Source organism: Petaurus breviceps, unplaced genomic scaffold (genome assembly GCF_028583685.1).
Source record: "Petaurus breviceps papuanus isolate PSGF00001 unplaced genomic scaffold, PetGlider_PUasm1.0 175, whole genome shotgun sequence".
Taxonomy (NCBI): domain Eukaryota; kingdom Metazoa; phylum Chordata; class Mammalia; order Diprotodontia; family Petauridae; genus Petaurus; species Petaurus breviceps.
The window spans coordinates 54,199,603-54,211,908 of record NW_027185764.1 but is presented as its reverse complement, the minus strand read 5'-3'; positions in this window follow the sequence as shown (position 1 = coordinate 54,211,908).

The following is a 12,306-nucleotide window of genomic DNA, read 5'->3' as shown; positions in this document are numbered from 1 at the left end:
CTAATTCTATCTTTATGGAAAAGATGGAGAGTTGTGGACTATACAGTAGTCCATTTACAAGGATTTGGAGCTGATTCAGTGTCTAGATCCAAAAAGTAGTAATTAATCTATTATTGTCAACTTGGAAGGTCATTCTGGTGCATTTCCACAAAAATTTTTCCTTGGTCTTACACTCTTGAACATTTTTGATAGTCACTTAGGTGAACGTGTAGTTAAAATGCTTGTTTAATTTAAAAATAACACAAAGCTTAAATTGGTAGGCAAAAGTCAGGATCCAAAGTCAAATAAAATAAGGTGAAAATTAAATGTAAAACTCTCTACTTGGATTCAAAAAATTAACTTTTTAAAGATAGTGGGGAGACATGGTTAAACAAGAGTTTGTATGAAAATAATCTGGAGATTTAATAGATTATAAATTTAATATAAAAATGACAATGTGACACACTAGGCACATAGTAGGTACTTGACAAATGTTTTGATTAATTGAGATGGAAAACACAATCTAATGCTATCTTAGCCTGCATTAACAGTGTCTACAAGAAGGGAAATAATAATCCCACTATGTTCTGGCAGTGGGTCAGAGGCAGCTAGGTGGTATAGTGGATAGAGTGCTGGGCCAAGAAGACTTGAGTTCAAATCTGACCTCTGACACTTATTAGCTGTGTGACCTTAGGCAAGTCACTTAACCTCTGTCTTCCTCAGTTTCCTCATCTGTAAAATAAGGATACTCATAATACCTAACTCCAGAATTATTATGAGAATAGAAAATCTGATACTTGTAAAGCACTCAGTACACAGTACCTGGTACAAAGATCATACTTAATAAATGCTTGTTTCCTTCTTTCCTTCCTCCTCCCTCATTAGGCTATGGTTAGAATATTATATTTGGTTCTGGGCACATTATGAATACACATATAGTGTATTCAAAAGAAGATGGCCAGGATAGTGAGAAAACTAGAAAGCATGTCTTACGAAGTCCAAAAGAAGTAGCAGGGGATGTTTAACCTAGAATGGAAAAGACTTAATGGAGGAGGGGCAGTATAGAAGAGCTCTCTTAAGTATTTGAAAATCTCTCATGTGGAAGAGAGATTAGACTTCTTCTGTTTGGTCCCAGGACCAAAGGAGCGCAGGGTTGAAGCTGCAGAAAGATGGTTTTAGGTTCAGAGTAAAGAAAAAATTTTAGCTGTAGGAACTGTTTAAGTATAAACTCTACTCCCTCATGATAGTGAGTTTCTCCTTTATTATACATCTTTGAGCGGAGACTGGAGGAATATTCATTTGGGATGTTGTAGAAGGAATTCTCACAAAGGGTTGGGTATGAAGAATGGCAACTAGGACAGTGATGCTGGATAGTAGAGGACTGGAAGTAGAATGTATTCTCAGGTCACTTATAAACTGAGATTCTGAGTTTCAATGAATCTATGATACTCTTTTGTGATGAATTCTCTGAGGAAAAAAACCCCAACAACCACTAACCATTACATTCATATCTGGATTCATATCTGTACAAACTCAGACAATTAACTATTTCACTATTTATCTGAAGGTTTTGGTATTGGACACAGCCAAAGACATCCAATAATCAATTAACCAACAAGTATTTTTACCCTTCTAGGGATTACCCAGATCATGGAATTTAGCACAGTGCCTAAAATATAGTGATACTTAATAAATGGTAGTTGACTGCCTGACTGATCCTTCCAGGTGTAATTGCCCTTTTTTTTTTCAAAATATTGGCAACCCCATGTACGGCTTGTTTTCTGTACTTACCTTACACTTCCTCCAATCAAACCTCACACCTCCACTTATTAGCTGTGTGACCTTGGTCAAGTCACTCAACCTTACTAAAAACAACATCAATGATGGTTTCTTTGAACCTCCTCTTTAAAATGTAGATGATAATATTTATATAACCTGCTTCATAGGATTATTGTGGCAAAGTACTCCAAAGTGCCATAATACACGTGCATCACTATTATAAATTCTATACCTACCACCTAACACATTTCTTTGAGCATGTCAGATACTTAAAAAATTTCTGTGGAATTGAATTCATAACAATGAAAAGTACAGTATGTTCATTTCAATTCTCATTTACAATCAATTACAATGATATATGTGCTATTTTCTCTTACCTTCATCATAGTATAATTGACAGAAATGCACCATGTTGTTTACTCTGTCAATGTTAGATAGGAAACTGGGGTTTCAAATAAAAAGCATTAATAGGTTTCTGTTGATTTTTATTCCTCAAAGACCAATATAGTGCTTCCTATTTTTTAAACACAAAGAACAAGGATTTAAATTACATTATAAACCATTTCATTAACATCCTTTAAATAATGTTTCCATGTATGGTACTCTACTTTCAACTTACTGTAGCATGTCAGAGAAGTTAATTGTAAGTAAGAGTTAGAGGCAAAGAAGAAGAATTAAGGCTATTTCTCACAGGTAAATATAAAGAGAAAATCATAAGCATGATCATGCATCTCCTTCCTTTCTCCAAATTTCACGTGCAAGAAACAGTTATGGATTAAGACTGGCTCCTTCTTTAAATCAGGCTCTAAAGAGAAAGATGGCTCAGTGGCTATTACTTATTGCTTCAATCTAAATTCAATAATATTAGGTAGAGAATGGAAATCAGTCTTTTAAGGAGGCAGAGAGGTGGATTAATATTCTGGCTTAAGCAGTTGGCTAACAAAGGAAGAAATTAGTGTCAGTGTTTGTATTACCGTGTTTCCCCGATAATAAGACCTATCCCGAAAATAAGCCCTCCCCTTACTGTGTAAGATTCCTCTAAAATAAGCCCTCCCCCGAAAATAAGCCCTATTTAGATTGCTACTGTAGTGAAGATTCCCTGCACTACACACTACATTATGGTACCCTCTGTATGCACTGTCCTCCCCTCCGAACCCCCCCCGTGAATAGCACGCCACACTCTGAGCTGCATCCAATCAGAGCTGCAGCAGTGAGCACGTCATCCTGTTCTTCCCCAGTGATTTGCTTATTGAATAAAGGTACACTTTTTTTGTTCACATTTACCTGTTTATTAAAATTGCTGTCAATGTTCTTTAAAATAAGCCCTCCCCTGAAAATAAGCCCTCTGGTGTTTTTCTGTCCAAAAAAATTAATAAGACAGTATCTTATTATTGGGGAAACATGGTACTCCTCTTGGTGGACCTTAAAAACCCCAGGGAGTCCCTCCAGGCTAATATTATTTTTGTTAAATATTAAAAGTTTATTGGTCACATCTCTCCATTGTTATCACAACACAATCGAGACTAGGTATGATCATAAAATAGTCAAGGTTATATCATGCCTCGTATTAGTTAGAAGCTGTGTCAGAAGCATGGCAAAACATTAGCTTTAAGAGAATTATTGAATCACAGACCTAAACTTATGAAAGGCAATATAAGAGTAGTAGTCCATTTCCTTTGCATTCATTGACGATCATACCTGACGTATTCAGGAATGTGCAGAGTTATTGCCAAAGGGTAATTAAAATGCACAGAATTGGTGTTAGTAGGTTGTAACACAAGATATTCAAGGAATCATGAAAGAGAAACTTCAGCTTTAAGATGCCTGGAGACAGAAGTTCTGGAATGTTTACCGCAGACAACTCTAGTATTTTAATTTTGCTGAAAAGAAAGTATTCACTGTCCTAATTTAATTGCTTGTTCTTAACAACAACAACGACAAAAAATCAAGAGTATTGATTGATTCTCTGATGCTTGTATTAATTTTGACCTGACAATTAATACCAAGAGAACAGAGGTTCTCCACCAGCCAACACTGCACCATGCATATATGAAATCACCAGTTACAGCAAATGGAGAGATTTTGAGTGGCATGGAGAAGTATACTTTGGAAGTATACTTTTTAGGGAGGTACATGTAGATGATAAAGTGTTCATTGATAGAGCTATCTTGGTGTTTGGGAGGCTCTGAAGGAAAGTGTGAATGAGAAAAGGTATTAGGCTAGCTACCAACCTAAAGGTCTACAGAGCCATTGTACTGACTTCATTGTTAACCTGTCTGTGAAATCTGGAAGGTATACCAGTACCATGCCAGGAAACTGAATTGCTTCCATTTGAATTGTTTTCGGAAGATTCTGAAGATCAACTGGCAAGATATGGTACTTGACACTGAGTTCCTTTCTTAAACTGAACTGCCAAGCATTCAAATTCTACTGCAGAGAGTACAACTCTGATGGACTGGCAATGATCAGATGCCCAACCTATGTTTGCCTAAAATATTTTTTTATGGAGAACTTATACAAGGCAAGCACTCACTTGGAGGTCAGAAGAAACTGTACAAGGACATTCTCAAGGTCTCTCTGAGGAGCTTTGGAATCTATTGTGAGACATGGGAGACACTGGTACAGGACCTCTCAGCATGGCATCCCCACATCAAAGAAGGAGCTGTGCTCAATGAGCAAAGCAGAATTGCAGTAGCTCAAACAAATCATGAGATGTGCAGATTTAGACATTTCCACTCCAAATATTCATATAGACTATCTGTGCCTGACCTGTGACAAGATCTTTTTGAACTCATATTGATCGGGTCAGCCACAGTCAGACATAATGTACCTTGAGCCCAACACAGTAGTGTCATCTTGGCCCCCTTCAAGCATGAAGGACAACAACCAACCAACCTCTACCAAAATATAATTTTGAAATAAATTATAAGGCCAAAGGTACTCACATTGCAGTTACTTTCAAGTAATAAGTTGCTTTGGGGTTTTATTTTTTTTTTTGCTTTTTGGAGGGGGAAAGACAGGACAATTGGGGTTAAGTGACTTGCCCAAGGTCACATAGCTAGTTTTGTGCTATATGTCTGAGGTCAGATTTGAACTCAGATCCTCCTGATTCCAGGGCCGGTGCTCTATTCACTGTATCATCTAGCTGCCTCTGTTAAGTTGTTTTTTCATTGAAAACGTTTTCCAATTCTGTTACTCTTGAAAATTTAATCATAACACATTACCTTGTATTTATTTTCTATATACTTGTATGTGTACATGTACAGAGGAAAGAACTGGTTCTGAAATTAAGGGGGCTGGGTTCAAATATTGCCTTTGACATTAATGGGGGAAGTCACTTAATTTCTCTGCCCCTCTGGTAAATGAAGGATTTGGACAATATGACCTCTAATGCCTGTTCCAACTCTAGATCTGTGAACTGATGCTGTCTTCTGTAATGTAGTGTTAGCTTACATTTTTTGTTATTACATCCCCAGAACCTAGTACAATACCTAGCACATAATAGGTACTTGATAAATGATGATTGATTGATTGATATAGCAATGCACATAGAAAATAATTGAATTGAAACTTGAATGAGTTTTGAATTATGTAGGTTCGATCATCTCTATATTGTTCATTCTCAACTGACTCCAGATTGGAAGCAATGACATTTTTTCCCCTGCATGTGTAGAAACACTATAAAAAAAGACAGAGGGTACTGATTAATGATGTAACCTTTTCTGGGTTGGCCTCCATTTTATGAAAAATGTTGTCCTCAGAAATTGAGAAAACTCTAGAAAAACATCACTTGTACCTTGACGACAATTCTTTTGCTCTTGTGCCAAAGAAACAGGACAATTATAGGGTTGAAACTAGACATCTGATCTTCAAAATCCCTTAGGAAGGAAAAGAAAGACTAGAAAGTCACCATGGAAAGCAAAATGAGGAATCTTGTGGTTATTTTTGAATTCTTGGCAGGGGACCCATCTAAGCTGACTGTCATTGAGGAAATCCTAACATGGCGGCTCGTGGCCAGACTAACCTCAACTGACTTGCAGGTCTACATTCCACTGTGGCCCAGGGAGCTCCTAATGTTGCTGATTAGGAAAGATACCAAGGGTAATTCTAGAAGGGTGGCAGGAAAACAAATAAAAGTCAAACCATGTGGAATGAGATTTAAAAACAAAACAAAAACATATCCTTGAAACTCATCTGACTGAAAATATCTATTCCAAAGGGTAAAATGCTTTGTCAGTCAGACCAAGAAAAGATGTATGTGTGTTTTTTCTCCAAACACCCTCTTCTTTCAATTTTTGCTTTGTGCTGAAAGAACAATGGTGCCAGATGAAGATGCTGAGAAGAATGCTAAACTATGTGAATAGCTAAGACTTGTAAAGTGAAGGTCATATCTTCTCTGGTCCAGCAAGGACTAGTGCTTACAAAAAGACCTTTGGGTTTCATGCTTTTTGTGAATTTCTTTTGTAAATTTCTTCTCACCCTTAACTTCCACAGTGGTGGCCAGAAGCCAGGTATCTGTGTAAAATGATCCTGAATGTGAAATAGTCTGGTTTAGTTCTTACCTCTTTAGAAGGTACTTAAGCCTTATCATACCATTTTCTTTTTGTAACCATCCTGTGAAAAAGGTAAAACATATGTTAGCCCCATAGAAAGCAAGTGATAGTAAGTATGCAAAAAGAGATCTACTGTATTTCTTACGATTATCTAAAGACAATCAGCTATAAAGTGTAATAGCTTTATTTTCTATTAGTGATTTTAAATATCGTAACATCCTTCTCTGTGCTTCTGAAAAAGGTCCAGTGTAAATTTAAATGATGCCATTTAGGGCAAAGCAAAACTGTGAATCAACAACTAAAGTTATAACATACCATCTATCACTGGGGGGATTTTGGAGATTGGTTATTTTCAGACACTTCTCTTCTATTAAAAAAAAGCCCTTCATACTACCCTTGTTAATATTTCATTTCTCCCTAAACTTACTGTGTAAAAATTAGGCCCAACATAAATGTGTTGTTTCCATTGAAAGTATCTTCTTTTCTCAGTCATTTGTAAGTTTTGTGAATCTCTCTCTAGGAGTATAGAAGCATAGCCAAGAAAGAGTGATAAGCCTTCTATCTCATTAATGAATTATTCATCCTCATAATCAATCAATCAAGTGTTTCTGGGCTATACACTAGGCATTTAGGATACTTGATTGAACCATAGAGCTTTTCACCTAACTGAAATTCTACCTCAACCCTAAACTTCACATCCTTCATCTTTTATTTTCCCTATTACTATTCAGGACATCACTATTCCTCCAGTCAGCCAGGTTAATTATCTAGATCTCATCCTGCTTACTTTCTCTCACTCTCCATATTCAACAAGTTTCATCTTCTATGTACAAAAGACAATTTAACAAGTGAGAGAGTGTAATGAGAAAAGTGAGCCTGAGCCTTGGCTAGCTGTAATTTAAGCAATCTCTCTTTTACATCACAAGGAATAAACAATAGTTTTAGGGGATTTCTAATATCTTGTGCACAGTACTAGATAAATTCTATTTTAATTTTGTTAATTTACAAAATTCATTTGTCTTTTGCTGAAAATAAGGAATGAAAAAGCATACAAAATTGAAATAATTGAATGTCAGAACTTTGTTTTTCTTCCAATCTCCAAAAGAGAATGATGGTTTCTGTGGTTATGGGATTTAGAACTGGAAGGGACCTTAAAGATCATTTTGGTCCAACCTCCCAATTTTCCAAGTGAGGACACCAAGACCAGAGAATTGAAGTGATTTTAGAGGATCATAGCTTTAGAATCAGAAGGCACCTTACAGGTCACCTAGACCAATTTGTGCAGACCACTTAGGTATTGTCTGATCTACCCCCTTGTCATCTGCTGGATCTGGAAGATGATATACTGTGGCCAGAAGAGCACTGACTTGAGGTCTCAGCTCTTGCTATTTATTAGTTATATTATCTCAGGCAATTAACTGATTCAAACTCTGAGCCTCAGAGAATCAAATGGAGATAATCATACATTCCCAAAGCATCTCATAGGCTTGTTTTAAGAATCAACTATTTCAATAGTGTCATAGTTTCATCATTGTGGGTATTCATTCTGAATCACAAACAATCTATACTTCTGTGCAAGTCTTAGCTGTGTCCTCCCCTAAAAGCTTCAAAGAGTGTCATCATATGAGAGGCTTTTCCCAAGGTTTATCACCTAGGATCCCCACACAATATAAATTATATAAATGTTATGTGATTTTAAGAGGCTATGGAAATGTGAGTTATCATTGTTTATCTATGAGAAGACAGCATGGATCAGTGTCGCCCTGGAACTTCTGCTATGACTTCAATGCATGCAAATATTTCCATAAAGTTTGATAGAAAAATACCCTTCTCCAAAGAATAAATACATTCAAGAATGATGGGCTGGTGTATTGCAATCCTTTATATTTTGAAGGTACTATTGTGCAGTAGTGGACTTTAATTCACTGTCTGAATGTGTCCAACAAGTCAAATCGATTGGCAGTTACAGCTCTGTCCTAAAGACTAATGAGCTACTCAGCTTTTTCCATATTTTCTCACATGTTTCCTATGTGCACTCCTTTCTGTCCATGTCTTCTTTATATATCTGCTCTTCTCACTGGTGGGGTGTGCAGTTGTGGGAGAAGATGCCCTAAGTTTGTAGGGAAAATGTGTTACTGTAACTTTTCTTATTATGTTATTTGATTACATGACTGATTTGAATTAACTATTTCCTTTGGTTGACTATTAAAGGGTAATGTGTCCGTAGAGGTGGATGAATTTCAGTGGATGTGTACCCACAGAGTAAGGCAACTCTAGATTCAAAGTATTCTATGGGTCTTTGCTCACTAAAACAGTTGCTCATAAGCCCCTACCAATGTATTTATTTACCTTGTGTCAGCCAGAAGACAATAAAACTTTGAATACCTTTCAATGAATGAAGCTTTATTTGTCAAGCAATCCAGAAACACATGAATTTTAGGCACCAAATAGGCATGGAATTAAAAAAAAAACTGTTATAACTATATTAGATAGTTGAAAAATTGTCATGTTAAGGAGACATCCTTATTCTAATTAGAGTTAGAGAACTACTGCTAAGATCAATGGTATTGGCAAGGTCTTGTTACCATCATCAGGGCAACTAGATGTATCTTGTTAGGACCTGAAATTTTAAGAAGGTACTCTTTTTTTTGCCATTTTTTGGAGGGCAATTGGGTTAAGTAACTTGCCCAAGGTTACACAGCTTGTTTTTTTTTTTTTTGTGTGTGGGTGTTAAGTGTCTGAGGCTGGAACTGAACTTGGGTCCTCCTGACTCCAGGGCTGGCACTTTTACTCCCTGCAACACCTAGCCGCCCCTATGTTAACATAGCACAGCAGGGACTTGAACACAGATCCTTTGATTCCCATTCCAATTTTTTCCCAGTTATCCTTCTTTTCTTTAACTTGCATTATATTTTAAATCACTTATCTCAACAGCTCAAATTTATATAGCCTTTAGCAATTTGCAAAGTGCTTTTCTCACAACTTTGTGAGGGAGTTAGTAAAAGTATCATTAACCCTATTTTACATGTGAGAAAAACTGAAACTTAGATCTAAGGCACTCAGTAATTCATGAAGTCAGACCTTAAACTCAGATATTTTTACTTGAAGTTCAGGGGCCTTTTGACTATATGATGCTATCTTTCCAAAAGATAAGGAATCAAAAGCTTGAATTCCCTATAGACTATGAATAATAATCTGAGGGTTTCAGTGTCCCTCAAAATTTCCAAATCAGTTATATTCTCCTGTGAAGTTGTTGTCTTTTTTTTTTTTTTTTTGCTTTTTGGAGGGGGAAGGCAGGGCAATTGGGGTTAAGCGTCTTGCCCAAAGTCACATGGCTAGTTTTGTGTTAAGTGTCTGAGGCCGGATTTGAACTCAGGTCTTCCTGACTCCAGGGTTGGTGCTCTATTCACTGCACCACCTAGTCGCCCCTCCTGTGAAGTTTTTTAAAAATAAAATGATCAGGTCACAAAAGGTAAATACTTTTCTTAGTTTGGGGAAGTAAAAGTAACAAATCTTGAACAAATATAGGTTTAATATGCTTTAGGTGCTAAATTCCTCTTGTTTTATAGCTATGTGTGTTTATGAAGGGAGTGTTAGGGAGGGTGAGAGAAGTTAACACTGCTATTAAGGTTTCTTTAGCAAGATTGGAAGGAAAATAGGTGCTGAGACCTTAGGAAATAGCTGAATAAATTGTGACATTGAATGTAATGTAATATTACTGCGCCAAAGAAATGACCGACATGAATTCTGAAAGAATTATATGTATTAATATGAAGCAAAGAAGCAGAACTAGGATAACAATTTACACAATGACCAAAATCATGTAAAGGAAAAGCAACATTGAAAAGACTTCAGAACTCTGGTCCATGCATGCCTCCTACCTCTCACAGAGGAGTGAGGTATACATTTTTAGATGCAGCTAATGTAGTGACTCATTTTGCCCGACTATTACTTTGTTGTAAAGCAAGATTTTATTGAAGAGGAAGTGGGGATAGTAAATTATTGGGAAGTGTGAGTGATGTTAAAAAAAAACCCAAAAGATTAGCAAAACGTTTAAAATGCATAAAAGGGTTTCTTTTGCAAATAAAAGCAATAACTAACTGGCGACAGGTTTGATGAAACTGAGTCTATAAACATCCACTGGTCCTGATTTTTTCTTTCCTGGGTTTCTAATGCTGTTGATTCTCATACTGTTCATTTGAATGCTATTAATGTGAGCTTGAGAAGAGGCTTTCAGGTAATAAATATTCAGAATATTATCTTCATTGGAATGTATTTTCCAGTTATACACTAAAACTATAGCTTTGCCTAACTTTGAGTTTCTGCATAATTCAATTCAATTTAATTTGATTTGACGAACATTTATTGTACAAGTTTGTACTGCTGAAAACTTCCTTTCCTAATTCAATAAGATATGTGACACCTGAGTAACATGTGCTTGACATAGAAATCTTTTCTTTTGACATTGAAAATGACGTATATTCTCTGAATGGGAGAGGGAAGGAGTATTTCAGAAAATTGCTCAATTCAACAAATATTTATTAAGGAAGTAATAAAAATACTTCTCTCACATAATATCCCCCCCTCAACCAACCTTGTCATTCCCGAAAAAAGCAACTCTGCTGTCAGAAGAAAGTTATATAAACGACAGTATTTTGTCTGAGGAAATAAAGGAATGGTCAGAAGGGATGGGGGAAGATACTCTTCTAAATTCATTGGTTCTTTGGTCGACTCTGTCTTTATCATTTCTCTCCTTTCTATTTCTCCTGAATGACTTTGGGCAGCTCTGCATCACTTAAATCCAATTCATGAGCAAGTCAAGACATCACCCATAATGTCATTGGTCCCCTTCAAAAATAAAGGATCCAAAACAACAAAAACTCCTGGGCAGTGTGTGTAGAACTATTAGACTCTTAAACCTGTGTGGAGAGAGTCCTTACCAATAAATGCGATATTTGCTTGGTTCTTTTCCTTTGAATCAGTAGTACTCAGCTCTCAGTATTTAAAGGAGACCCTAAGTATAAATGCCATTTTTGGTCCCAAAACTACCTCCATCATTCTACCTCTTTCTCATAAATGGTCTTTATCTTTCATCCTAAAGATTGAAGAGCTACTGAAGAAAAGAAATGTTGGAAGATCTACATGTCACTAAAGGATCTGGTCATCGATTGTTTAATTCTGTGTGAGTTGACTTCTAAATAGGAGTGAAGGTTGTTGAGGCTGGTTTCAGACTAAGCTATAGATACTCACAAAATTCTTCTCCATGGCTCCATTTTACAGTGAGACTATCAGGGCTCACTTACCAGTGTTACTCAGTACCTCAGAAGCATAGATTTAAAAAAAAAAACCTTCCTCCCAGAATAAGATATGCTGTGAGCTTATTTATTTTTAATATCCCGTACAACTGAAAAATGCATCAAACTTCTTTTTAGAAAGGCAGCACTGAAATTACAACAGATTACAGTGGAAAATTCAGTTTTTTACTGTTGTTCTACATGTGAAAGATGGCCTAGACTTGGTAATAAGATACACATGGAATTAGTTGCTAAGAGATTTCAGTGAAACAAATGCCATATGAGAATAAGATTGCTAGGTATGTTCACTAATGCAGAGGATTAAAAGACATAGTGACAAAACAGATGGAGGGAGAACTTAAGGTTAAACCTCCTGGGAAGGAAATAGGGTAGGCTATTTGTGGTATGAAGTATACTTTTCCCATCCTTGAAATCCTATATGTGTACTGAAGAGAGAGATGGGGAAAGAAATAAGCATTTATATGGTGCCTACTATGTATCAGGTACTGTACTAAAAATTTTCAAAAAATATTATCTCATTGGATCTTCAAAACAAGCCTGTGAAGTAGGTGCTATTATTATCCCCATTTTAGAGTAAAGGAAACTGAGGCAAATAGCAATTAAATGACTTATCTAGGATCACATAGCTAGTCTATATTTAGTGTCATATTTGTATTCTTGTCTTCCTTACTCCAGGTCTA